The sequence below is a fragment of the Anser cygnoides genome, chromosome 2 (genome assembly GCF_040182565.1).
Source record: "Anser cygnoides isolate HZ-2024a breed goose chromosome 2, Taihu_goose_T2T_genome, whole genome shotgun sequence".
Taxonomy (NCBI): Eukaryota; Metazoa; Chordata; class Aves; order Anseriformes; family Anatidae; genus Anser; species Anser cygnoides.
The window spans coordinates 20,741,656-20,763,075 of record NC_089874.1 but is presented as its reverse complement, the minus strand read 5'-3'; the positions used below and the strand labels follow the sequence as shown (position 1 = coordinate 20,763,075).

Sequence of the window (21,420 nt, the reverse complement as noted above, 5' to 3'; positions counted from 1 at the left end):
TTAAAATGATGTATTGATGTGGAAGTCCTGGACCTAAGGAAGTGTTCTCAGTCTGTAAACCTTCTAAGATTCATAAAATATTACTTGTATATGCCTGTTTCAAACAGTCAAAATAAAAAAATGCTGACAGTTGGTTACATACTTTTATTTTATTTTATTTATTTTTTTAAAGGAAGTAATTCAAAGCATAGATGAGTTAGAGATAATCAGGCTGGGAAACGTGTTGAAAATGCAGTTCATATTCAAAGGTCCGCTCTAAACTGCAGTATTTCTAATAAGAGTCAGTCTTATTATTTTGAATTCTGCCCAATTATAATTAATAGCTGTCCTTTTCTAAAAGTTAACGTACAACTTTGACAAAAGCTCTATTCCTGGTCCTCTTAAGTAAGGTTTGTTTGAAAGTGTTGAATTCCTAATAGTATCAATTTAGATGTAAAGGGCTTGATCCTATGTGTGTCATGGTGAAGGTTCTTTTTTTTTTTTTTGCCTGTCAGAGGCAAACTTGTAGAAACTTCTTGTAGGCCTTCATTCAGGCTTCTGTAAATGCAAGATTAAAATTTTTGATGTGAAATTATGTACACTATGTGATGCTATTGTTGACTGGTACCATGGCACCGTGTACCTTTGCTGATCGTTCATAACAACCAGGGAAACTGAGGGCTTCATCTCCTTCATATCCATAACTGCCATATATTTATGTTATTAATCATGAAATACTGATGAAATTCAGTTTGTTCCTTATGTTTCTGGTAAATTCTATGGACTACTGCACTGACTGTTTTGGCTGACTCATTTGGCTTCCCTAAGAAGCCTGTTAAAATAACTAGTTACAGAAAAAAATGTCTTGGTCTTAATGCTACTGAAGCAGATTGTAAAGCTCTACATGTTGCCACAGGATGTTCCCCTAATTGCCTGTATTTTGTATCAGGACAACTCCGCAACACTTCACAGTAGCTGCTTTGTTAAAATCATTTTCTGCTACCAAAGGCAGAACCAATACTCATACCCACTCTTTTTCTGAAATAGCAGAGCAACAGAAATGATTACCCTAGTCAAAGGGTAAAATATGAAAGTTTATATTTTCCAAAAGACATTACATAGAACATTAATTACAAGAAGAGATTGTTTTGCAGGAAGTTTTTGCATATTAGTAGATAAAATGTCTTTTATTCTTTCAGGATAAATATTAGAAATATTATGGTTGGAAGAAGCTCATAAACTTTTGTCAGTTCAACTAAATGGTGTTTTTAAAGCTATGATGCAGTGGCAGTCCTATCTATCCAGTTAGTACATTTTTATTGTAGAAATTAAGGGGCCTTTCTCCACTTTTTTTTTCCTGTCCATTTTAATACCTTAAAAGGTATTTCAACAGCTCATATGAAGATGTAGTGCAAAGTTTTTAAACTAGCTCAAGGTTAGTCCAACAGCTAAGCACATATGCTGTATTATTTTTGTAATTTAATCTAATACTTCTGCACTGCACTATAGTAGCTTTAGTATCTCTAACATGATGCAGTGTTACGTGTTATAGATGTGCTTATAAAAGCTTGATTTAAGAAACAACAAAAAAAAAAAAAAAAAAGAAAAAGCATAATTCAAAGAACTGTTCCAGAAAATCCTCAGAAAATCTGAATTTTTGTATTTTATTAAGAAGGAAAAAAAGAATTATAAGAAAGAGAAATCCTTGAAAAAATTCCCTTAGTTTCCAGCTTGGAATATCTTGGAAGAGAGGCTTATTTCTTTCCCCCTTTTTTTTTTCCACTTCAAGCTTACAAATTCATTGGGCACCGACAATATGTCCAAAGCATTTTTACAAGGAGTGTGGAGTTTTTGGTTGCTGTGCAGTAAGCAGCTTGTTGTTATCTGAAAGAAAAGTTTGAAAGCTTAGGCAGGCTTAATTAAAATCAATGAAGGATTTAAAAGCAAACACTAAAATTATTGCTGGAGAAATATAATTAGCAAAATAAATTGCATCCTAAAATATTTCCAGAGCAGCCCACAGGGACCCAGTGCCAGTCTTCACTAATGAGGAAGCAAGAAATATTCTGGGGAAGCCACAAGAAGGCAGCAACAAAAAAGACTGGAACAATCCTACTGATAGCACAGCCTCACATTAAGAGGCTATTTTGTCACTTAGTTTTACATGTTACCAGCTGCATTATTAAAAATATAAATATATTTTCTTTCTTCCTGTTATTGTCTGCTTTGTCGTATCCAAAATTACTGATTACCCATAATTTTGATTTCCTACCCGTGTTTCTGAAGACTGCTAGTGAGTATGAAAAACTCGTGAATCAAACCACACAAGCCTTTTTATGCTTATTACTTCAGATAAAGTATTCTAATTTCTCTATTTGGGATCTGTCAATGTCAGAGGAAATGTCTGCTCCTAGAATTTCACTATGAATTCTAACAGAATGCAGATTTTCTTAATATCTTGAAGGTACTGTTCTGTGGATGTGATGATTGTCCTGCTTTGACTCTTAGAGAATTTTAAGAAAAGCAAATTCCTGCTACATAGTTTGCATTCCCTGCAGTTTGAAAACAGAGTGCATGCAACTGCTGTCCGAGTCACATTATGAAAAATCACTTGTCCGTTGCCAGCTTCTTCGTTATAACATCATCCCTTCCTTGGCAACAACCTTGTCTCAAGCCAGTCCTTGCTAAATTCATTACCCTTGCAAATTGTCAGATTGACATCAGTCTGTTTTCTGAAACCAAGGCCATTGAAATAAACAGGTTACTATGCATCTTTGTCAGTTTGACCTGGGACCTAAATTTCTTCACTTGCTTCCACTTCCCCTTACAATTTTGGCCTTGACTCCATTCACATCCTATCCTCCTTCCTTCTATCAGCTATTTGACTAAATAACATGCCCAACCTTCAAGCTTTCTCCTGCATATTCTTGCTCCTGAGATGTTTCCAGGTGTGAGCAGTGGAAAAGAAAAAATTATAACCAATAGTTAAACTTTGTGATAAAGCACTGAACTAATAATAAGAATGTCACAAAAAAAATGAAGGAATCAAAAATATTTTTTTTGTTCTTTTCATGGAAAATTTACCTCAAAAGTAGATATTTGTTTTTGTGTTTTATTTCCACTTACTTTAGACAGCTTCTTTATGTTCCTAAACACTGAAGAGACTATTCTGGATAGGGTTTTTATTTCAGATCTTCAAATGCTAAGCACATATAATAGTAATAATTCCACACATTATATGTGTCATTTTGAATTGTGACATGCAAATAGGCTCCTGTTTCAGTCTTCAAAAGCAGTTTGTGTCCATGTTTTCTTAGTTTGTCTCCAGGAAACAATAAGGTAGCCAGAATCACTAACTTGCTGTTCCTGCTCTGCCTGAACTGACCAGTTCTGATCATAGCCCTTAAAAATTAGGGGATGAATATACAAGGGGATAGGGCCATCAGTGTGTCTCCTTCAAGTGTTATGGGTTCAAAGCTGCCTTGTATTGCCAGAGACAACATTGGCATAACTTAGCACGCAGGGTCTGCCCTGCTGTTCCTGTTAGAAGTGTTTTAGTTTCACTTATTACTGTACTAAACAATCTATTCCAGATGACGTGTAGCCTATAACTCTGTCTTTAACCAACCTGAAAAAAAGAAAACAAGACCTTGTAAAATTGCATCATGATCCTTAATGCCTAGGGCATTTTGCAGCTATTTGCTTGAGTAGAAATGGTGACTTTTGATTTCAAGCTCCTGCACATGGCAGTCTGGGATGTGCATGCACATCTGAGAGCAAACAGTCTAAAGACTGTGGAAGAAAACTTAAATGGAAGTTGTTTTAAGAATCAAGGGACTTTTTAGTTTGCTAAAAATTATTGTGATATTATACTATTTTTTTCATCAATAAGTGCTTATTAATTTAAGAGGTTATTAATCGGAGTGAGATAATTTGGTGACTGTTCAGCTTGAGCTGAATGGCATGTGATGTGTGATTTCATAATGGAAGATTCAGTGAAGCCAAATAAAACAAGGTGTTATTTGGCAATGGCTTAATAGTGCAACAAAAGTCAATTTCTATAAGCCTTTTTTTCTTCTTCTTTTTTACTGCAGTTTATGTTCTGTTTTCATTCCTTACATTATGTGTGAGAGGAATGAAACATAAAAGAATAAAAATATCTCTGGAGTGTTGACTATGATTCTTAAATTTCACCTCTTTTAGTCTTATGGAGTAAAATAAAGAATTTCCTTCTGTGGAGTAGTTTTCTATGAAGTGGGATTAAAAGGCATTATACATTTTATACATGCATTTTATACATTTCATTTTCAGATTCCTATCCCCTAATTTCTACCTGTTTCACAAAAAGAATTGCAACCAGTATTTTAAGGTCAAAATTATGTTTATTAATCCATCCATCACATTTAATTCATGAGAGGTATTCTGTAAGCCATTAGACCTGGACACTGGGGCCTCCTTATTGATCAGATAAATTATTATGTTAACTGTACACCTGCTTCTCTGTCCAAATAATACACTCGTACCTACAACTACTGTTTCATTTCCTTCACTTTTTCAGCTCTGAGCTGTATCATTTCTGAAGTGTCAGGCTGGGGTTATGTCAGCCTGACTCTCCTTGGTCACAAAAGTCTAGGTCCATGTGTTCAGGAAAAGGTCTTCAAGCATTCTTCAAGACAAGTTATGTTCTTAGCCATTCTAATAAATTCTTGGCTTCTATTAAATAGTAGCATGGAAGAAAAGCCACTTTTTGCTTTGGAAGAGATATACTCGCGCTGCCCTTCAACAGCCAGCCAGTGGCTCAATTAGATACATAAAAATTTCTCTTTAAAGAGAACTTGTGAGTTTTTACAAATGCTCTGTTTATGCTTCTGCAGCTGTAGCTTTTATGACCATTTTAGTTGTTAATTCCAACTTCTAGTATAAACATGGGCTTTTGATAACACAGAAATGAGAAAGTTGTGCACTCAGCTGTAAAAATGTCCAAGAAATAATATTTGGCACTAATTCACTCGACACGTAGTAAAACATTTCAGTGGAGTAACTTGTGTTCTCTTGGTACTTCCAATAATTTGGAGTTCTTTAGAATCTTGGCCTAGATCTAAAACTGAAAAAAAAAAAAATATTTATTCAAATTTTAGTAGATGCATTATGAATCTATCTCCATTGTGAGGGATCAATGGTTTTAACCTATGTGAAAAGTAACTCAAATATTACTTATCAAGCACTTTGGACATTTGAAATGACAAACAATTTCATTGTTTTAAATGTATTGTTTTCACTGCTAGCTATGTGGGGGTTTACCTCTTGCTGTTGTTACTGAGAAAACACAGTTTTGCTGGAAACTGAAATGGAACACAAGTATAATACCTATCCATCAATGTACATCTTAAAATAAGGTCAATTATATATTATAACAGTTTAGTTATCAATTACTCAAGTAAATTTAATAAAATGTCATGCAAACTAGAACAGTGATAAAATGTGCATTTACCATGGTAAACAGTGCATTTGGTTTAATGTGAAATAAAAAGGTAGAAAAATATATGAAGTGCACTTTATCCCTTGTATAGTTTTAAATCCATGTTCTTGGAAGTTTGTAGTGTGGAGTTCCATGTGTATATTTTATTGAAAGAAAACTAACCTACTTCTACCACATATTCATGTTAGGATTAAGGACATTGGAAAGATGACAGTTTTAATGAATCTCATAAGACATGTTTTCCTTTCAAATGTGTTGAAAGTATTAATCTTTCAGGGAAAAATATAGTACTAGCTAGGCACAGTCAAGAAGATTCTGAGATACTTCTGAGGTTGAAAAGTAGTTGTTGTGAAATATAGCTGTGTTGACGTCTTTTTTTGTTTTAAATTTAGTAATTTTGGCAGTCGGTATAGATATTAAAGGTCAGCTCTGCTCACAGAAGCACCTTAAACTTATCAAATGTTTGAAAACTAAAAAAAAAGGCATCCTTTGCAGCACATTTTTTATTCTGTGCTTCCTATTCAGATGGTTTTTTTGTTTGTTTGTTTGGTTTTGGTTTTTCCTAATATACTTATGTATTTGGATTTCTACCTCATTCACATTACAAGGATATCACAATAGGGTACTTTTTCCACATTTTGTTTCTGGACAATGTCTTATACAATGAAACGGAATCACTCTTATGACTTGCTACTTCTATTGGATTGCTTATTTTCTACCATGCTTGCCATGGTGCAGCTCAGAGAAAACTGCTCTATGGGAGACATCTTTTACCCTTACTTCTTTAGATGCAATTGATTGCTGAAATTGAGGACACATGGTAGCTTTTGTTCTCCCACAGCTGCTTGGAAACTTTTGTCTTGTTGGTGTGACCTGTGTGAAATTGCTCATCTAATAGAGAATTTTTTCTCTAATCATAGGCAGCAATGAGACATATTAAACTGTTTCTTCCTCTTTTATCTGTGCAATGTTCCTTTTGGAAAAATGTTCTTTTCAGAAAACTAGTGCAGGCTTTAAAGAGGACACAAATTCCAAAACATGGAGCTACCTACCACCCTGCTACCAGAGCTTGGCATTAGCAAGACATGGTTCAACTTTGAAAAAATTCTGAAATGTGTTCTCTGCCCATGTATACCCCTCTGTATGATGGGTATATGAATGATCAGAGGGTACCATATGTAGCCTCTTTTCATGGGGATCATAATGACTTATTTGTTCTTCAGCATTGCCCTTAATAATCAGTTGCCTTCCCTCCACTTGTCAGAAGCCAGACTACTGCAAGAGTAAACAGCACAGTCAGTAGGCAGCTTACTGGGGCATTGTCACTAAAGCATAACTTACTGATGTGCCCGTTAATTGTACTGCAACTGAATAGCATTTCTGTAGAAGAATGATGGTTGTGTTATAACAATTAAGCTACGCATTTTGATAATATGGCAAATAGCTTTGTCACCTCAGTACATTAATTTAAAATTGGGACAGGGTGGGAAAAAAAAGATCCTGTTTAGCAAGCAATCAACTTGTCCTTTAAGCCAGTCAGCACTGAAAGTGTATTTATTGGACAGTACTGTGAAACAGGTGGTCTCCAAAGATAACAGTGTACCAGGAGAAGCCTCAGTCAAAATAAAATGTAAGGAGTAGCAGAAAGGAGAGCTCATTTTGAACAGGATTACAGAGATCTTGTCATCTCATTATTTTCAGTGGCAGACTAACACTCCTGTTAATATTTTGACTTCAAATAATCTAACTTCATTTCCCCAGTCTGTGTTAGAGTCTCCTTTTTCCTTTTTTTTGTTTCATTTTACTTTTATTTCTGTCTATCTCTCTTTAAACTAATGCCTCTAGATTCTACACAACTAAAACTTAGAACTGTGAACTTAGTAATATGATATTGAGTCATTGATCAAAAGTTCAATCAAAAAGAAAATATTTTCTCCTCAGAATATTTCTGCATGTGTTAAGAATTATCATGCATTCTTTTGTCCCATATTTTGGTGTAATGAGTTTGTAATGTCTGAAATGAATCCCAGCACAACAGAAAATTGCACAGCTTGATGGGACCTCATCCCCAAAGGTTAACGAGGAGAAAAGCCCCAACCAGCTCAGCTAGCATCACTCGTGTTTTCACCAACAAAATGGAGGTCTCTTCACAATTCCTAAAGGTGGTGGCCTATATGGGTCTACTGTGTCCTGAAAAGTCTACTTGTCCTTAATATTGAATGGTCATCCTTTTGTGGGGAAAGAGGCAAAAGCTAATTCAGGCAGATAGTCTATATCCAGACATAGTTTATGGGAATTTCGTACTCAATACAGTACAGAAATGTGGCCTTATGTGGCTCCAGAACAATTAAAATTCACAAATAGTTTCTTTGATTTGGATATAACTGTCAGAGAGAAGAAATAACTGTTTCTGAGAATGTGAGGAAATGCATCTGAAGATGCATATTCTTTTTATATGTTTATTTACATATATATGACATTGGGATTATGAAAAATATAAATTACTTCTTTAAATTGATATAAAACCATGGAAGTCAGCAAAAATAATCCATCTTTAAGAGCCTGAGAAATTTTGATGTCACTACATACATAAGGGTCATTTTACTAGTTTGCTGCTTGCCATAAAACTATGATGAAAAAATCTGGGTTCCCTTCTAAAAAAAATTATTTCTATTCCTTTTCCAATGGTAATATTGAATTTTAGTCGTGGCTGCATTTTTTATCTGTTCTTTGATGACCTCTCCTGGAGATTTTCTTCTGCGTCATCCTGGAAGTTTAGTGGGTTTTGCTTCCTGGAGGTAGGAGCAAAGGCCATTGAGCCAGTCATGAGCTTTTGAAAAACTATTTTTTTACTCTGTTGAATTTAATCTGACATGGGTATCTCAGGCTTTTACTTGTTTCTGTCCATTAGGTTTTTTTCACAATATACATTAGACTTGAATTTCAAACAGATGAATCAATGAATACTTTTTTTATTTATTTAATCTCTGGTTATATCAAGTCTTTCTGTCCTGTTGACAGTCTCAGAGTTTCAAACTGATTTGTCTCCTGTCTTACTGTCTCTAGTCACTTCATTGTCTTCTTGCTGTTATTTTGGCTTCTGTGTATTATTTCTACCCAGCAATGCTCCCATTTTGCAGACCATTTCTGCCTATATTTCAGCACATTCTTGAGCATTAAAGTGGTTGAAACAGAACCTTTAAGCTGAAAGGTCAACATTATCTTCTTAAAATCCATAGGAAATGTGTTATTGATTTCAGTAATAGTGGGATAAATCTGTGATGCAGTTTAGCCTCATCCTTCTATCGCATACCATCATTAACTGAAACTGAAAACTGTTTGATGGCAGAGCAATTCTGCTTATGACGTGCTTATGCTAAGTCTCACAAAAAAAAAAAAAAAGACTGAGTCTCTGATTGTGGACTCTGCACAGGACAGCTATATAAATAATCATAGAATCATTGAACACTTTAGATTAAGAAGGACCTTCAGAGATCACTGTGTCCAACTCTGTGCTCAAGACAATAAATGAGTGTTGCCTGAAATATTTATTTTCAATGTATTTAAAATATATAAAATGGGGAGGTATTTTTTAAATTTAAAATCAATACAAGAATTGCAATAAAAGTTGGGATTAAGTATTTTAACTTCAAAGCAATATCGAGGAGGTAGAACAACAGAATGTGCTTAAACAGGAACCAAAAAATCTAACTAATATAGGAAAAAGAGTTTGGCAGTGTGACTGTAGTCATCCCTGCTTCATAAATATTCATCTGACTTTCAGGTTCAGCTGTAGTCAGACGGTAAAAGCCCTTGTAGACTTAATGAAGCAAGGCAGATCATGGTCATGGGAGACAAGGACCTGTTACAATTTTGTTACCTTTTATTCCACTTAATTTTTGTAAGACTGCAGTAACTTCTTTAACGGCTAGAGTCATCTTCATGTTATTAGACCAATTCACTATTTTCATCTTAATAAGTTGTTACACAGTCCTTGGATAAAATTGCAGATTGACCTCACAAAAGTAACATGAAATATTTTTTCTTTTATCTATTCAAGAAAATCAGTGAATTAAAATCACTGACCTAAAAATGTATTTTGTGTTACAACACCTATAAGCAGGTTCCAGCTCAGTGGTATCACAGAAGTAAATCTGAGGAAGAAACAAATAAAAGTTTGCCTCCGTAATGAGAGTGGAGAAACTTTAAGGAGACATTGAGTGGAAGAATCTCATTAGAAGAGCTGATTGATATCCGTGGAAACCTTCTCAACCTTGTAAGAAGGTTGAGAAAATAAATAGCCATAGGAATAATTACTGAATAAGACTCAGTGCAATGTTATCGTTTAACTGGAGGATTAAAATGAAGAAGCGTTTAGATTTGGCCCCTCCTCTAAGCCATCAACAAAATGAACACAGTGTATGTATGAATTTGTAATGCGATATGCCTTTTTTGAAGGAAAAGTTTCCATGGTAACATGGCAGAAAATCGATAAATGAGTTGTGGTGTGATCTAAAAAGTGCCTCACCTCCAGGTAAAGTTTGAAGCAGTATGAAAACAGTATAGTTATCAGCAAACTGCAGACAGTTTGTGTAATTCAGCTGGCCACTTAATTTTATTCATGGATAACTCTAAGCTCATCCTGTAAGATCACCCTATCCTATAACTCTAGTTTCTCGAACAGTACAATTTAAGAATGAAATTGTTCTGCCCCATGGGGCAGCTGATAACAACTTCAATAGTCAGACAGTAAATACAAAGGACCCATGACTAGATTAGTTTAACTGGTCTGCTAGCGTTTTAATGACTTTGTTCTCCATTAAATGTTCTGTTTACTAGTATATCAGCTTGATCTCATTAAACTGCTGAGGTTAGAAAGATAATTCACAAAATGCTCATTTACAGAATGATATTTTTTTTCAGGCAGAATTTCTTATTAGTTTGAAAATTAATGAATATATCACAAAATATACATACACTACTCCTGTATACATGTGCCTTCAGTTAGTCGTAGTAAAGGTGATCTCTAGACACAAACGAATCACAGGATTGCAGAGTGGTTGAGATTGGAAGTGACCTCTGGAGGCCATATGGTCCAACCCCCCTGCTTAAACAGGGCCACCCAGAGCAGATTGTACAGGACCAAGTCCAGGTGGCTTTTCAAGATATCCAAGGAGGGAGACTCCACAGCTTCTCTAGGTGACCTGTGTTAGTTCTTCATCACCTGCTGAGTTAAAAAGTGTTTCCTAATACACAGACAGAAAGACCTTTGTTTCAGTTTGTGCTCATTGTCTCTCGTGCTGTCACTGGGCACCACTGAGAAGAGCATGCCTCCATCTTCTTTACAACCTCCCTTCAGTTGTTTGTATACATTCATGTGATTCCCCCATGAGGCTTCTCCAGGTTAAACATTCCCAGTTCCCTCAGCCTTTTCTCTTAAAAGAGTTGCTCCAGTCCCTTAATTATGTCATTGGTCCTTCACTGGACTCTCTCCAATAACTCTGTATCTTTCTTGTGCTGGGGAGTCCAGAGATGGATTCAACACTCCAGATGTGTCCCATCAGGACTGAGAAGAGGGGAAGGATCACCTCTCTTGACCTGCTGGCAGCACTACTCCTAAAGTAGCCCAGGATACTAAAGAGTGTACTTTGAACACAAGGTCATACTGCTGGCTCACATTCAACTTGGTGTCGACCAGGACCCCCAGGTCCTTGTCTGAAAAGCTGCTTTTCACATGATTTGCCCCTAGTACATACCCTTCAAAATAAATAGAAAAAGAAACAAATAAAACCATAAAGTTTTGAGCTCCAGCCAATACTCAGATTACTCAAAAGTTATTCATAAATGTTGGCATTATGTGTCTCTATTCTAGTGCCATCAAACCTCAAGATGACAGTTTCCCAAACTGTGTTAATTTAAAGGCATGCATATTTACTTTGCCTCAAATAATTATAAAATGGACCTAATCAATTACTTCACATCATTTATACCAGCTATGACTTTGGACCAGCAACGAAAACAGATGTTTAAGATAAAATTTCAATGTAAATGGCATGTAATAAATCTAACTGCAGACTCTCGTTGTTGTAGAACTTGAAGGAAGGACACCTGACTGCATTCAGCTGTGATGGGAGGAGTCTCACAAAGCTTTGCTTCCACTCTTGGTGCTTTCTTGCTATTAACAAAGGTTGTACATTCATATGACTTTCATCTGCTAATTTACTGAAAACAGACAAAGAGCAAAAAACATCTGGCAGTAGAATATCATAGTATATCTAGCTATACAATTTAATGGGTCTCATTCCATTGATTCTGTAGATATAGTACATACTCTTATGATGGCAGAATTAGAAAGACTTTAAAATCTGTGGAATTAAAAACAATCAAAGTTCGGAAGAATGACTTTTTTTTGCTTTCTTCAAGAAAGAAAGGAATTTGCTTTGTGCCTGTAAAAGTTTTTGTTTGTTTTGTTGGTGAGTTTTTATTTTTTTTAATTGATGTTGATTGTGGATGTCTTTATCAAAAAAGTTTAGCTTTGTAATGTAACTAAATCTCAGCACAGTCTGATTGAATTCCATTTGATTGCATTTGTAAAAGTGTTCCTTGTGTGGGGTCCTGTTACTGCATAAGAGGTCTCACTTTCATTACTATGTATAGTGGAGGCTTCATTACACAGCAGTAATGAGAGAGAGAGAGACTGCAAAGGTAGTAGACACTCAACTAATTAACATTTGGTCTTAGATGAGGAGAGAATATAGTATGTCATGCTGAGTAAAGACCATTTCCAAACAAACTAAACCTCTAGGAATAGGTTACTTAAAATTGCATGCTCCTTAGCAAGGCAATGAAAGAAAAGGTTGATACAGGAAAAATGAGTTTGTAGGCCCAGGAGAGCATTTGATAAGTCCTTTTATAACAGGGTAAACATTAAGTAGTGCCTGAAAGTAAGATTGTGAATTCTTAATGCGCGATCAACTTCGTTCCCTGTAAAAAGTCAACTGATAACCTGGCAGGAAGGTTTCTTAGGCAGCTTGATAACAAATACCTTACCAACCAGCATGCAATTTTTCTTCGCATTTATTTGCTGTTTCAGAAGTTACAGTCATTGCCTGAAGTAAATCTTCATAGCAGGGCATTGTAGCACTACAGAACCTTTTCACTTTGCTCAGGTATAGGAATTCATTCCTATTAAGAGGCTGTTGTTGAGAAACCAAGAGCAGTCCATACCTGATGAGCTAAAGGAATGTATTACCAGCAGACTTTCACTCTGAGAAATGGGGTAAGAGTGGGTTGCACCTGGTGATGGTAGATGATTTATCTCAGTCCTGTAAGGTGCTCATAACTCTGGTACCAAAACCTGTAAGTGTGCCAATAAATAAAATGAGGAGTACTTTGTTGAACTGGAGTGTCAAAATATGTGAAGAAGGCATCAATAGGAAACATAGGTGGACAGAAAATTACACATCAATTGGACAGGTGTTTGGGGCAGAAGCTACAGCAGCTTATGAGAGCTAGTAGTCCTCTACTGTTCTAGCTACCTCCAGTAATATTTGACACAAGAGGAAAAATAGGCGTTAAATATTGTTTAAAAAAATAAAATCACTGTGTTATGATACTGCCAAAAATTTTACAAAGTATGCAGGACACATAACACCAATAATTAGTTAAAATTAAAAGAGTTGCTCTCTTATGCACAGAATTCCTTGCCCTATTCTTTTTGCAAAAAATCCTTCAGTTAGAAATGCATAGTTAAAACTAGGCACTGAAATCTCTACAGAAATTTGTTGCAGAAAGTCAGTTGCAGAAAAGGTTACATTGTTAACTTGGAGATGAGAAGACTTTCATATGGAAAGACCCAAAGTGTTGAATATGCACAGCCTTGGGAAAGAGAGGACTTGTTTACAAACTTTAAGTATTTAAAAGGCCAGTGAAATTGTCATAGGAAAGATCTGCTCAGATTAAGGAGGATGGTGAAGCAAAAAACTTGGACTTGTACTATTTTGGGAACTGACAGAAAAAGCAAATTTTTGAGCACAAATGGATCAGTAGCAGTGAACAGTTAAGATGAAATATTCAATCTGTGCAGATGAATAGCGAGTGCTACACTGCAAAGGGCTAAAACTTCAAAGTTGGTATCTTAAATTCCTTTCTTAATCAGCACAAAAAGGAAGAAAAACTAAGTACTTTGGTAAATCCTACCATCTTTTATTAAAGTATCAACAGATCAGCTGTGTACTTTCTTTTCCAGAACCTAGTTCAGAAAATATTTGGCTGACGATGAATAAAATTAAAGGATATCAATCCAGTCAATAGTTGCAGACCAAAATTGCATGACTTAGATGTCAGGTGTTACTTTTTCCCTATGTTCTCTCTGTGCAGTTGATTTTGCTCAAAGCAGACGCTATCTAATATGAATGAGAAATGTTGTACATGCATTTGCATATTTTCCCAAGGAGTCTTGGTGAATGAACGCAGCATGAACAAGTTAGTTTTACATATGAAATTTAGAAACAATTATGGTAAAAGGCTCACTTTTCCTCTGCAGGAGATGAAGCACTATCATAATGGGCTAGTTTAGATCCAAAGATGACATTTCCCAACGGTAAGTGCCAATGGGATTCCAGCTTTTTTGTCAGAGGCCTGGCAAAACTATGCCTGGGATATCCAGGAAGAAAACTTGATACTGATTAAAATAGATTTCATTACAAATTTTCTTGCTAGAATATGATGGGAGAATTTGTGTGTTAAGTTTCTTGTTATGAACTCAAGAGTTCAGCCATACTGTCATAGGCTATATCAGAGTATGAGTGTTTTGCTGTGTCATTTGTGGTTCATACACTGTCAAGACAGATATTTCTCCAAAGCACACATCCACCAGGTTGTTTACTGATTTTGGCTGATGTGCATTATGTGGTAGTTACATTTTGTTCTCTGCATTTAAAAAATAATAATAATTTAAAAAAAAAAATAATAATGCAGCAGGTAGCTTTCACCCAAGAAGAATTCCTAGTAGCTGATGTTGGTACTTGCTCTACAGTGTGTGAGTTTTCACAGCTTATTAATTTGCAGGTCAAGTAAAAGGACACAGCTCACACATTGAATAAAAGGATGAAATGTGCAAAACCAAGCAAATGACACATTCCCGTGTAAAAGGTTAAGTGTGGCTGAAAATGAATTGTCACTGCAGAAATGTTTTTGACTGAGAATCTCTATCCACTTTGAAACTGAGATGTGTTGTACTGAAGAGAAAATGTGCAAATAAGTGAGGTTTCAGTAGAAATGGTGCTCCACTGTTTACTGTGCACATAGAATTCTGTTATTCTGTTCTTTGCAAATGACACACATTTAAAAATATTTAACAAAGTAGAAAAAAAAAAGTAGAAAACAAAGCAATGTTAACAGAAGCAAATGAAACCATTCAGCTACTCTTTCTAGTGCAGTATCTAAAATAATAACCAACTTTATGAATTGAGAATGAAATAGGGAAAACCATTTGTCATATTTAACATTCTAGAAAGAGAGGACTCACCACCCACCTGCCCAAATTAGCCCTCCACCTTTAATGGGTGGTGAATGTATGATTTCTATCTGCCTGAGGTGTAAACATGATCTTTTTCCTACAGTTGGGTGGAAGGCCTGGAAGTAGCCTGGGGCAGATATGTCTCTGGGCATCACTGAATTCTTCTTTTCCACCAAGCTGTTCAGAAAAATGCCCATGGCATTCAGCCATTCATGCTGCAGGAGGAGATATTTGGCTGCCAGCAGGGCTCCATGTCAATGTCTCTCTTGGGCTGAAGAGGTTTACCTGAGAAATGCAAGAGAAAAGCCATCCTGAATAAGTGCTGCTAGATAACTACACAAACCTTTAAGGTAGTAATTTAAACATATGTAAGTTTAAATCATATTTCCAGTCCTATATTCCATGTGTTCCTATATTCAATGGTAGTTATAGTCCTTTCCTGAATACCATGTTATTATTGGCAGGGACTATAAATATAGGCATTGCCCTTTATTAGGAAAAAAAAATAGGCAGAAAAAGAGACTTACTGTCAAGCCTGTTAGCCCTTTTGGATGCTGTGAGCACCCTAAATATTGACTGAATTCAATAGGCATTGGTTTTTCAATCCTTTGCAGACTCAAGCATTTAAATACTTTTATAATTTGTTAAATGTGAAAAGCCATCTCTGTACCTTGTAGAATATTCAGCCCCTGTAGGGCTTTTCCTTTGATTGTGTTACCAGCCAATGCTGAATAACTGAAGCATTACATTTAGTCACAAAAAGTAGGGATTGCTTAAAGGCTTCACTGTAAATAATGTGTATTTATTTTGTGAGTCATTATTGTCATGAGTACATTAAAAACTGCATAAAAATTTAGTTTTGATGCTTAACATAAATTGAATAGTTGAGTTCTCTCTTTTTGTTATGCCATCTTGTGGATTCACCAGTTTTATTTCAATAGGTATTGTTAATGGAGTTATAGCCTACTGTTCCTATAGTTTAAATAAGTGACTAGAATTAGGGAGGTATGCTTGCCTCTCTAATTTTTTTATTTTTATTTTTTCTGTTGAGGAATGGCTTGGCATTCATTGAAATCAAATTTATAAGCCACTGTTTCTAACATGATACTGTTTAATGAGTTTTCAAAAGCTAAAATAAAATGTGGGGTTGCAATTTCTTGGGAACCAAAATATCTTCCTCCATAGAGAAACATATTTACTGAAAGACAGATCTTTTCCAAGATTTCAGATTGCTTTATAAATATCCTGCTATACTCTCAATATTCCCAATTTGCTAAGTTTTCTGTTGTTTTGGTGGTGGTGTTTTTTGGTGTTGTTTTGTTTTGTTTCTTTTTACTGCTTTATTTTGTGCTCTATCTAATGCTAGACATTCTTCCTCATGCCTCATCACTGAAGCAGTGTATTTGCAAATAAACAGAAAATGTCTGTAGGTCACGTCTTCTAGTGTCAGAAGCATCCTTCAGTCACTGTTGAGGAAGGTTTTTTTAGCAGTCAGTCAGATTTCAGCTCAGGATGCTCATTCATCACTTCCATATCCTGGAACAGAATAAAAAGGTAAAGTATTACTAGCAGGTTTACACTGCTAATAATACAATCTACACATGCAAAAGTAAAATTTTTCATTAGATTCCACTTAGGCAGGAAGTTTTAGAAGTGTGAGAGAGAGCAGAAGAGCCCACGTAAGGTCTTAAATGCAAGTTGGAATCCCAATAAATTTTCAAATTAACATTAATCATACCAGCATGTCTAAGGCTGCAAGCTCATAAAGAATTTAAATTGTCATAAGCCTGCATGGCCAACAAAAGAAAGAGTTTCACTCACAGTTGACCCTTCCTGCTACCTACAGTATTTAAGGGTACTGTCCTTATGATAGCAGAAGTCCTTGTGCTGCATTTAATTGAAGTGCAGTAAGGAAGAGTTTCTTTTGGTATTTTGCTGGTATTTTTCAGACCCTTGGTAGGAGGTATGTAAAAGCTTGGAAATTTTTTGGGGAGTGGTGGGTAGAATTCATTGGATGAGGATGTTGATTTACACCACCTTGGTGTGTTCATTAAACCTAAAGCGTTGAGAAGTTAAATTTCAATGGGGAAGCATTGAAGTCTTGGAGTCTAAAAAGAGTCTAGTCTTGGAGGCAAAAAGTCTGTGGCATGATGATTGCTATTGTCATACTGGTGACAATCACTTTCAAGGTTATAGAAACTTAGTAGGCTTTTATTCTGATGTAATCAACGGGTATGGTACCAGCCATTAGAACTGTGCACAAAGAGAAAACAGTGCTGTTCTATGACAGGGATTTTGAGAAATTTCCCCCAGAGGGGTAGAAAGGGGAAAGCGTTCACTTCTAATAGTAATCAGTGTTTCAGGAAACAGCTTCAGAGAAAACAACCAGCTGTGGTGCACTGGTGACTATTTGGCTTTGTGTACTGCCAGAGCAGTCCTGTTTCAGCCTTTCCCTTGGGCAGCTGCAGAGGGAAGAGAAGCAGCACAACCCAGATCTGTACACAGTTGCACTCTTACCATGGTATCCTGCACTGAGAGATTTACTGATCTTCATTGTTAGCTTATATTATTGTGTAGAATCAAAGTCACACCACTCACATTGGTAGAAACCCTCTCAGAATTGTTTTTTTGAGGTGTTGCCCATTCTGCATGATGTAAGAATTTGCATGAAGATTGTAAAATGTCATCACCTGCAAACAGAGGAAGATGGGAGGTGAAGGGAGAACTTAGGGACAGAAATATGCATGTTCTTGAAAATCCCTGCTGAACTTGCCGCTAATGCAGTGCTTCAGGTGATGAGGGTGGAATCCAGTATTCACTAAGAATGGAATTGTTGCGACCCTTTGGACACTGTTTTCCCTGAGCCAGGCAGCTTAGCGCAAAAGAGGCAACAACCACCACTGTAGTTCAGGGGATGATATCCCTCAGTCCTCTAGTCCAGTATTATTACCGATCAATAGATACTAAGATGATCATAGTGTGTTTGGCTTGATTGCTTTCTCAGTGTGTTGGTCCCATCGATAGGACATTCCCCGATCATTATCTTCTTTACAGAGAAAAAATATTTTATTATATAGTATGCCACTGTAAATCACAGTGAGTTTTCCTTCTGTCACTTTGATTGATGCAGAAGGTTTCATGACATCCTTTTCTTCCACAACCCCTTCCTGGCTGATACTGCACAAGAAAGTCAGAATGTATGGGATGCTAGGTCTGCTGAGATCAACAGATTCACTGTGCCGCTCTTGCTCATTTGGGATTGTGCCTTCCCCACCAGCAATCACTGAGCTCAGAAAACTGTGCTGTGGTGATGTCATGAATCACTAAAACTCCTGTTGTAGTGACTGACCTATGTCAGTGGAGTACAGGTGTAGCTGGGTCTGACCTCTTATCAGGATCCTGGTGTTCTGAAGTGTTTTATATAATGTTTGCAAGATTACAAGGAAAAGATTAGTGCCAAGGTGGGAAGATAATAGCCAAACAGAGGATTGTAATATACTTTGCACTAACTGCCACTTCTACACTTTTCCAGAGGAACCAAATCTCTGGGGACACTTTACACAGACTCTTAAAAAATCTTGGTTATTGCTAGCTGTGATTTGCATTAAATGTACAGATGGTGTGAGTAGTAATAGACAGTACAAGCTGTCTGCTCCTTGCTTCATTCTACCAAATGAATTTCTAGTCAGAACAAATTATGATTGGCTTTATGTATTTGTATGTCCACAGTGGATTAAAAATAAATAAATAAATAAATAAAAGTTAACCATGCAGTATTGGTCTGATAAGCCAGAGAAAACATATAGGGAAGATACAAAATAACTGCACTTAGTATCATTGAATCACCATAGAGTGATGTGGGTTGTTAGAAGGGACCTTAAAGATCCTCTAATTCCAATCCCTCCTCCCATAGGCAGGGATACCTCCCACTGTACCAGGTTGCTCAAAGCCCCTTCCAACCTGGCCTTGAATACATCCAGAGATGGGGCATCTTCAACTTCTCTGGGAAACCTGTGCCACTGCCTCACCACCCTCTGAGTAAAGAAGTTCTTCCTAATATCTAATTTAAATCTATCACTTTTAGCTTAAAACAATTGCCCATTGACCTATCATTACATACCCTGACAAAGAATCCTTCCCTAGCTTTCCTGTAGGTCTCCTTCGGTACTGGAAAGCCACTATAAGGTCTCCCTGGAGCTTTCTCTTCTCCAGGATGAACACCAACTCCCTCAGCCCGTCTTCGTAGGAGAGGTGCTCCAGCTCCCTGATCATCCTCATGGATTGATCTACATCTAGAAGAGTGGGCTCCCAGGCTAGGGACTTTTCTGGGGAAAGAGCTGTGCTATGTATTACAATTCCAATAAAAGCTCTTATGGCATGACAGATCAGAGGCACAAACTCTGGTATGTCATAGAACCAGGGCTCACTGTGACTAGCATTGCAGGAAAGAATATCCTGTTGTGGCCTACTCAGTTCTGGGACTCCTGCAGAACAGTCGGTATGGAAGAGGCCCTGGCTACTTGTTTAACCCTCCTTTTCTCCCTAGTGACTCCTTTCCTATGACAGTTCCACAATCATCCTCTGAATCCTCTTCAAACTAATCTCAAACTTTATTTTTATTTATATTTTTTTAAAATGTTTTAGCTGGTACACTAGTTTTCGTTTGTTTCTTTGTTTTAGTTTTCTTCCCACCTCCCCCCCCCCCCCCCCCCCCCCCCGGTCATATAAGACCACTATCCAGAGATCTCAGATCAAATAATTGGTCTGTATAATTTTTTCTTGATTGTATCTTCAGGTGATAGCCAGACTTCTCACCATACTCACAGGTCCAGCTTTTCTGTCAAGAAGCAAATTTTTATGCTTCTGTGTTCTTAACATTGACTCAGGGCTTTGGCATGCAACCCAACATTCTTGTCTGCATTGAGAACCCAGCTGTCCTATGTAGACAGCTGTACTTTTCCTTATCTTATAAGTGTCTTCAGTGCATGTGTCCTCGATTCCATTATAAGAGTCAAACTCTTGGAAGCCACCACAAAGTGTGTTTGCTCTGAAAGTGATTAAAATTCCAATGAATAAACAATCAAATACACCCTGCAACTGCTGTAAGCAGAGGCGGAGTGCAGATGAAATGAAATTTGTATGGATGTTTTTTTTAAGTTCTCCCTGCAAGCGGTGTTTACAAGGATGCAAATGAACACCTACTCTACAAATCACTTAAGCATTAAATTCCTACTCAGAGCTGTAGACATAGGCCCAGACTGTCTTTTTTTTTTTTTTTTACCCTGAAAAATTTAGTTATAAATGTCCAAATCACCCTTCTTTTTCTGTTTCATTTCCACTCATTTTGAACACAAAATAAGAACTTTTCCAACTGTTTCCATCTACATTTATATTTGGTAGTCATCTATTAGTTTCCCATCCTAACAATATCATTGCAGTGCCTTTTCAGACCAGAAACACCCAAGTGAGAATTGATGAATGTTCTGTGATTAACCTGAAGGGGAGTGGTCTGCGGATTTTAAAATCCAGTGGATTTTTTAAAATCCAGTGGATCCAGTAGTCCTGTGGATGCTGGAGAGCGTGGTGTCCTCTAATAGTGAGGACTGACAATTGCAACTGAGTCCTCAAACCGTTTTGTGAGAAGACTTGCTCACTATAAGTAGTACTGATGTTTGGTTTGAGAATTTTCTTTGTTAAATGCCCCAAAATGTATATTCAGTGTGGACACTTGAAACCTTTCCTGCTGCCTTATTCTTAATTTCTTGACAAAGACCTTGTCAAGAAAAAAAATCTTGTGATGGTAGGAGGCACTATTTCTTTTAATCTATTAATAAGAAATAATGGCATACGCACCTTACCAAATGAGATCATGTACTCTGAACAAATAATTATGTTCCTCAAAGAACAAATATTTTAGAATGTACTTAATTAGCTCTATCACTTAGTTTGCTTGTTTGTTTGATCACTGAAATCTGACATATCAGTAGATGCATCTTCAGTTTGTGCATATGATTCAACAAACATTGTCTTCTATCTTTTCTGCATTTTTTAATGTTCTGTATTTTATGTAGTAAGTCAGTCTTCTCTATCATGAGGATTTCTATGGCTGTAAATAGGTATATATAACACATTCTACAATATTTTTCTTCACAGGAAAAATACATAACAATATCACAGACAAAACTTTTAAACTTTCTTCAGAAAGAGCAATGACGATACCCAGTAGTATGGGATGTATAGGAAAAATCTTTTTTCAGAAACTAATAGTACAATGTCAAAAGGTAGTTTGGTCAAGAAACTGTTAATCTGTTGTAGTATTTCCATAACCTTATCCTGATATTTTCTTTCTTTTTTATTATTTTTTGTTCCTCTTAAGCTTTGCTAATATCAATCTGAAAGACAGGAAGTTCCGAGGAATTACACCTCCAAGCTATTATTGTTT

At 36.4% G+C, this 21,420-nt stretch overlaps 1 protein-coding gene across 2 annotated transcripts in view; it reads left to right on the top strand.

Annotated features, from left to right (window-relative positions):
• PLXDC2 (plexin domain containing 2) overlaps positions 1-21,420 on the top strand; it is a 268,092-nt gene that overhangs the window by 163,603 nt on the left and 83,069 nt on the right. The window lies entirely within an intron of this gene.